A 7057-nucleotide genomic window follows, 5' to 3' on the forward strand; every position below is an offset into this window, starting at 1 on the left:
TAAAGGCCTTTTGACTGAAAAATGATGAATTGAAAGCTCCCTACTAAAAATGACGACAAGACGAAATTCTAGGTTACAATCAATTGAAAATTCTTCACATTTTATTTGTTTTTTTATATTTTTCAAAATTTCAAAATGGTGTCACATATGTTAAGCTACCCCGAGCAAAGCCAATAAATGGATGGGTGACTTGAACCTTATATTGGGAATAAAGGGAGAACGGGCTCTAGTCTTGATTTATCATTACATGAAAGTAAAATAAAAAAAATAAAATCAAGAATGATAATAAACTGAATATTAAACAAATTAGGTAGATACATAGGTACTGATTTTCTCTAATCACGATCGAATAAACTACGGGCTAAAAAATTCCCGGAGGGATGGACTCAGCTTGTTATTACTATTGTAATAATAAAGGAAGGACGGATTAAAAATCTAAAAAGCGGCAAAAGTTGCACTGGGCGCTGCCCATAGGCGGAATTAACCGCTTTTGGGCGGTTTTCACAAAACGGTTAGAGATATCGAAAAAGTTATGAGAGTTGACCCCCCCAAAACCATACCTAAAACCCCCCAATTAGTAATTTTTATGAACATCGGAACAACGGTTAGCGGTATTTTCCTGTATTTTTAGTCCGTCCTTCCTTTATAATTACAATAGTAATAAAAAGGTATAAGGGACGGACTATTGTTTTCGCTTCGGTGTCTGTCAGTCTGTCGGTCGGTCTGTCCTCCTAGAAGGACTTATCCAAACCTGGTCGACCTATACATCAAATTAAAGGTCTTTTTACCAGGAACACGAAAATGGTGGTGCAAATTTTGTCCAGAAAACCATAAAGCCAGAAAACCAAAAAAAAAAAACTGGTTTTTGGGGGATTTTTTTCACATTTTCTCACACAAATGAGCTCTGATCTCGAAATTTGTCGCGAAGAAAATGAACTCAAAGCTAAAAAGTTTTAGATAACACTTCAGTCGATCATTTAGGACCGGTTTTAGCGTCACCTATGTTAAGCTACGCCGAGCAAGGCCAATAAATGGATGGGTGACTTGAACCTTATATTGGGAATAAAGGGAGAACGGGCTCTAGTCTTGATTTTAAATCATTACATGAAAGTAAAATCAAAAAATCAAATCAAGAATAATAATAAACTGAATATTAAACAAATTAGGTAGGTACATAGGTACCTACTGATCGAATAAACTACGGGCTAAATAATTCCCGGAGGGACGGGCCCAGCTTGTTACAGTTAACAGTATTTCGACCGCTTTTTTATTGACTAACCTACTAAAGGCTTAGTTATAGGTATCAAAAAGATATTTCACCAACAATAACAACTACAACAACAACAACAACAACAACAACAACAACAACAACAACAACACCAACAACAACTAGCCATAGCCAATAGTAGACATGTTACGGGAAAAGTCCGACGAGCGGTAAATCCTAGGATTTCCCGGTAAACCCTAGGATTCCCCATATCTTTTGGGAAAAATCCGAAATTAAAATCGTCTTCGGGCTTTTACCGGTTTATTTCGGTAATTCCCCAACGCAATGTGATTTGTTTAAGATGCTGCAGTGCAGGTCCTCTTACTTTAGTAGACCAGCCATGCCATAGCAAATATGTAGGTGTTCTTTTTAGGACGGACATCATTTCCGGCCACCACGATGCTCATTGGTTGACTCAAGGTCACCTAAACTGATGGTGCAGAGCAGAGTCAATGATTAGCTTGGAAATCTTTCCGCATTATTCAACCTCGTTCTTCGTGCGTTTCTTTCTGGATTTTCTCCTGAATAGTTTCTTGATGTTCCGCCTAAATATGCTTCATTTTTGTGCTTCATCTTGAATGCCTAGTTCTGCGGGCACCCTTAGAAAAACACACGTACACATTCTTATGAGACCGCGCAGAACGAAGCATTCCAAAGATTCGAGATGAATTTCAGAAACAATGTTTCAGGTTCAGGAAAATTTTTCAATAACAAAATATTTTGTTTTTGAGGTAGATTCATCGAGAAGACTTGATGCTCATTGGTTAACTCAAGGTCACCTAAACGGAAGGTGCAGGGTCAATGATCAGCTTGGAAATCTTTCATGTCGTTAGCTCCAGTCCATTTATGTAGGCAGTTTTTTTCCAAAATCTTGAAAATGAGTATCAAGCTCAGGGCTCAGGCAAATTATTTTCTTCCAACTTAGGTACCAGGGTATTTTTATTTTATGTGTAGGACTTTTATAAATGAAATTTTCGACATTTGACACTAAAAATTCCATTTGTGGTCTTAAAAGTTAAAAAAAAAAATTATTTTGTACTTCTTTCTTTGCATCAAGCGCTCTCAGAATTAGGGCGTTTAAGAGAAAGACGGAGGGTTAAACTACTTTTAGCACTATAGTTCTTGGGAAATGTCAATATTTCCCGGTAAAAGTACGAAATATTTATCTTATAAATCAGCATTTCGTACATTTCCCAGGTTGCGTTGGGGAATCTTAGGATTTACCGAAATAAACCGGTAAAAGCCCGAAGAAGATTTTAATTTCGGACTTTTCCCAAAAGATCTGGGAAATCCTAGGTTTTACCGGGAAATTCTAAGATTTACCGCTCGTCGGACTTTTCCCGTAACAGATATACTGTTACGGGAATATAACAGGCCTTAATTTTCTGATCTCACCACTTTTATAGGCCGACATTTTTGGATAGGATCTTGACCTTTTTTTCACATTTGTGTTTTTGTGGGGGATCTCACTCTTTTTTCCTAAGTATGTATTTACTTATACTTGATAAGTACATACAGATCTCCTAATTACCTAGCTATTTTTGAGCGGTTGATTTTTTTTCGGGAGTTGTTGTTTTTTGATGAGTATTGGTAAGTTAGAATCATTTTCCCATGGAATTATTTGTTATGAACTTATTTCGAATGTTTTAGAAACTTAAAATCAATTTTGAGTGGAATTACTCAAACTAAACACATTTGGTAAATACCTATCCCCCACAAAAACACAAATGTGAAAAAAAGGCCAAGTTCCTATCCAAAAATGTCGGCCCTTAAAAGTGGTGAGATCAGAAAATTACAGATTTTTCCCTTTACTTACTCATAAAGACCTACCATCCTGCCAAATTTCAAGTTTCTAGGACATCGGGAAGTGCCTCATAATTTTGATGAGTGAGTCAGTGAATCAGTGAGTCAGTCGTAAAATAAGCGATTTTCAAACCGTTTTTTCTACCCCTTCCGGTAAAGCTAGAACTTCGGAATTTCGCAGGTATAGGTACTAAAGAAGTATAGGTTAACATATGGTCCAAATTTCGTGAGATTACATTGAAAATTGACGGAGTTATGACAGGGGTAAAAATGCGTCGAAATGTTTCGTGTAATATACACACTGGCGTGCTTAGGCCGGAACTTGGCCTGGCGCACTGCCGTGCGCCTAGATAGGTATGTATTGGTGGGTGAGAATCATTTCCGAGTAAAATCACTCGGAATACTTTGTTTGGGGACTTAATAGGTATAGTTTGGGTTGGGGAATGGGGGAAGTATACTACCATATCTTTTTTTGATACCTAACTAAGGCCTTTAGTCTGTAAAAAAAGCAATCGAAATACAATTAACTATGAAAACACGGTAAACACCGCTAACCGCTGTTCCGATGTTCATAAAAATTACTTTTTAGAGGTTGTAGGTATGGTTTTGGGGGGGGGGGGTCTCCCCCCTTATTTTTTTCATATCTTCAACCGTTTTGTGCAAAACATTTTTTCGATATCTCTAACCGTTTAGTGAAAACCGCCAAAAAGCGGTCAAATTCGCCTGTGGGCGGAGCTCAAAGCAACTTTTGCCGATTTTCAGATTTTTCCTTTTACTTATTCATCAAGACCTACCCATCTTGCCAAAGTTCAAGTTTTATGTTTGATGAGTGAATAAGTGAGCCAGTCAGTCGTAAAATAAGCGATTTTCAAGCCGTTCTTTCTACCCCTTCCCTCGGAATTTCGCAGGCATAATAACTAGTATAGCTTAACATATGGTCCAAATTTGGTGACATTACGTTGAAAATTAACGAAGTAAAAATGCGTCGAAATGTTTCGTATAACTGCCGTGCGCCTGAATATTGGTATTTCATAAGACTAAATTGGGTGTATTGGAAAAATTTAAAGCTGTAAAAGTTCTATCCTCACTCACTTTGTGCTCTGATTTTCAGGTTCGAGTATATGCAGAGGACAGCATTAGTAAATCGGAAAGTAAACCAATCATAGTAACTACCTACTCAGAGCCCAGCAATATTTCTCTGCTACAGAAGACGGCCTATGTGTTGTTATTAAAATGGAAACACAACTATTTGTATAGAAGGTTAGTAAATTCTCCGAAGAGTTCAGAAGGAATGGCCATCTTCCCAAGTCCATGTCCGAGAAGATTGTCAGCCATTCGAGGATCATGTCGCATTATTTCCAACAACATTCTCTGAGTCAATTACTTTTATTTCGGCCTCAGTTTCGAGAAAAGTCCAAAAAACACTTTTTAAAGCTACAGATTTTGTGTCAGTTTTTAGGTTTTTTATTTTTTTATTTTTTACGATAAATCAATCAATATTTTATTGTGTATTTGATACAATTGAGTATGTTCAAAATCTAAGGGGAAAAAAATATAATAAAAAAATATAAATATTTGATCCGAATCGACCTGATCTCCGATTTCCAAAGTTCAGGTTTGATGTGTTTTTTCAAGCTCGAAAAAGATTTACCTTGTTATGTCCAATTTTTAGGTTACGAAACACGCGGTTTTTGTCTTTTTGTTCGAAGAAATTTTGGAGCACGGGTCTCCATCTTTCAGGAAAACTTGTGCTTTATTCAAGGATCAGAATGTGACCTTATTTGCCTTTTTACCTCACGTCCTTCCCGGAGAAATAACCACTTGACTACCTGTAAAACACACTTGATGCTAGAAAACTACTGACCGTGTGTTTTGACATTGTTTTTGATAGAGTGGATGGCAAAGATTGAAGAGGAAAGTTTGGATTTTTAGGAATGGATATGGGACTTCCATTTCAGTTTGGCATCAAGTATTACACTTTTGGCGTACGACAGGACCTCTCAGTCGTACGTCGTACAATAGGGTGAAAAAGTCGTACAAATACGACTATAATCGTACGCGTAACATCACTGTACAGATCTCCTTATTACCTAGCTATTTGCGAGGTTTTGAAAATTTTCCGTGAGTTGTTGTTGTTGTTGTTGTTGTTGGTGGTGTTGGTGTCGGTGTCGGTGTTGGTGTTGGCGTTGGTGTTGGTGTTGGTGTTGGTGTTGTTGTTGTTGTTGTTGTTGTTGTTGTTGTTGTTGTTGGTTATGTCCAATTTTTAGGTTACGAAACACGCGGTTTTTGTCTTTTTGTTCGAAGAAATTTTGGAGCACGGGTCTCCATCTTTCAGGAAAACTTGTGCTTTATTCAAGGATCAGAATGTGACCTTATTTGCCTTTTTACCTCACGTCCTTCCCGGAGAAATAACCACTTGACTACCTGTAAAACACACTTGATGCTAGAAAACTACTGACCGTGTGTTTTGACATTGTTTTTGATAGAGTGGATGGCAAAGATTGAAGAGGAAAGTTTGGATTTTTAGGAATGGATATGGGACTTCCATTTCAGTTTGGCATCAAGTATTACACCCAGGAATTTTACTTCCTGGGATGGAGCCACTGAGCTGGAATTAAAGGGGATAGGATGAAGAGAATCAGGATTATGGGGGTTGAAATAGACAAAGGTGGTTTTGTCCGCGTTCAAGGTCAATCTGTTTGCCGTGAACCACCCCTGGATGTCATTAAGTACGGTAGTAAGTTTAGATAGAACCTCTTGTCGAGATTTATCGTCAATAAGGATAGTGGTATTATCGGCAAACAGAGTGAACTTTCCAACCCCGTAGAAAAGATAATGTCATTAATGTAGATAAGGAAGAGGAGAGGTCCAAGAGCACTACCCTGTGGGACACCCAGGTTGACATTTCTTGTTGAAGAATTCACAAAATTCTTCACTCCATTGGTCACAGTTGGAATTTTAGTGGTCTGGTTGCGTCCCACAAGATAGCTTTGGAACCATTTTAAGGAGTTCTCTCGAACACCATAGTAAGGAAGTTTAGAAAGGAGTATAGAGTGGTCAACTTGATCAAATGCCTTTGAAAGGTCGCAAAAGAGGCCTATAGAATGGTTTCGAGAACTTTGACGGAGGTCCAGATCCTTCAAGAAGTTAGCCACCGCATCGGCCGTAGATTTACCTGCCCTAAATCCGAATTGCTTGTCATTCAACATATTTGCTCCTTGAAGATGAAAGCAGAGTCTGAAGTTGATAAGCTTTTCTAAGATTTTGGAGAAATTACTGAGTAGGGAGATAGATCGGAGAAACAACAGAGGTCTTGAGACAGTCAGGAAACTTAGAAGAAGAAGGTGTGAGACTAGGCGATGGTATCTCCCCGACTCTTTTTAACATCGCAATAGAAGGAGCACTGCAAAAGGTAAAAAAAAAAAAAAAAAAAATCAAGAGTGAAAATTGGAAAAAAATCAATGTGCTAGCGTTCGCTGATGATGTAGTAATAATTGCTGATTTTTTTTTTTTTTTTTTTTTTTTTTTTTTTTTTTTTTTTATTTTTTTTTTTTTTTTTTTTTTTCATCAAAATAAATTGTTAACAAATGGTATACCCATCCGTAAAAGCCGGAGCTTGTGCCACGGATGGGAAAAAAAACTAACCAAAGTATTGATAAAACGATCTAAAAGAACTAACCAAAGTATTGATAAAAGAAACAAGCGAAGCTTGAAAATAAATGAAACCAAATTCATACACGTCAAGAGAAATAAAGAAGATTTTCCGAGTCACATTACCATTGACAACAACAAGTTCGAAAGTGTATCGAATTTATTTGGGAGTTACACTAACCCAGGATCATCGGGAAGATACAGTAGGTAATCCAAGCCAGATTGAATGCAGCAAATTGAATTTTCCATGCGAGTAAGAAATTGTACACCCTAGTTCACAAAGGGTACAAGTGAATTTTTTTTCGAAATCGAGTTATGTGTTAAAATGGGTTAATG

At 37.4% G+C, this 7057-nt stretch overlaps 1 long non-coding RNA gene across 1 annotated transcript in view; it reads left to right on the forward strand.

Annotated features, from left to right (window-relative positions):
• The first annotated feature begins 3792 nt into the window (after positions 1-3792).
• Positions 3793-7057, forward strand: part of LOC113471644 — an 8472-nt gene continuing 5207 nt past the window's right edge. The window contains exon 1 of the long non-coding RNA XR_003394264.1: positions 3793-4330. This is a non-coding gene — a long non-coding RNA (uncharacterized LOC113471644). The remainder of the gene's footprint in view (positions 4331-7057) is intronic.

This window comes from Diaphorina citri, unplaced genomic scaffold, assembly GCF_000475195.1.
Source record: "Diaphorina citri unplaced genomic scaffold, Diaci psyllid genome assembly version 1.1 scaffold2727, whole genome shotgun sequence".
NCBI lineage: Eukaryota > Metazoa > Arthropoda > Insecta > Hemiptera > Psyllidae > Diaphorina > Diaphorina citri.